Source organism: Delphinapterus leucas, chromosome 5 (genome assembly GCF_059928025.1).
Source record: "Delphinapterus leucas isolate spDelLeu-1000000601 "Yukka" chromosome 5, BTC_Dleu_Yukka2, whole genome shotgun sequence".
Lineage (NCBI taxonomy): Eukaryota > Metazoa > Chordata > Mammalia > Artiodactyla > Monodontidae > Delphinapterus > Delphinapterus leucas.
The window spans coordinates 51,455,859-51,456,643 of NC_143133.1; positions in this window are offsets into that span (position 1 = coordinate 51,455,859).

The following is a 785-nucleotide window of genomic DNA, read 5'->3' on the forward strand; positions in this document are numbered from 1 at the left end:
GCCGCGTCCCCGGTCCCCGCCCCGGCCGCGAACCCCGCTGCCGCGCCGCGCGCTCGGACTCCGCGCCGCTGCAGACGCGGGCGCCGCTCGCTGCTCCGCCGCCGCCGCCGCCGCTGCTGGCTAGGACTAGGGCGCCGCGGGTGTGGGAGGCCGAGCCGCAGCCGAGCAGCATGCTGGCCGTCACCCCCACTCGGCGCCCCCCCACCGGCGCTCGGGCCTCGCCCGCGCCCGCCTGACATCAGCACCCGAGCCCGCAGCCAGCTCTGGCCAATGAATAATGCGGGGCGGGCGCCCGCCCGCAGGGGAGGGGGCCTCGCGCCGCCCCCCGCCGCGCCCCGCCGGCCCCTCCCGGACCATTCCCAGGAGCTGCGGAGAGAGGAGAAAGTTGGGTGACCTTAGGGGAGGAGCCGGCCTGGACGGAGACCCTCTGTGGACCTGGCCGAGCGGTTGGGGATCAGAAGCCCGCAGTCCCTCCACCGGCTCGAAATAATTTGGGGGAGACACTGGGCTCCTTTTAGCCGGGCCAAAACGTGAGGGGCTGGCGGCGGAAAGAGTAGAGCCTGGGGAACTGGCTTGATGACTGGGAAGGGAGACTTTGTCCCGGGTCTCTGAAGAGTACGGAATTTTGAGCAGCCTTTATTAATGTTTAAAAGACGTGAATACTGCCATTGAGTTCAGCGGGCATGGCTTTGCTTGTCTTTTGGGGTGCGCGATGGGGCTGGCTCCCTGCCCACGGCGCCCTGGGCTCACTGAAGCCAGCCCCCTTTCCCTCCTGAAGGCATGTA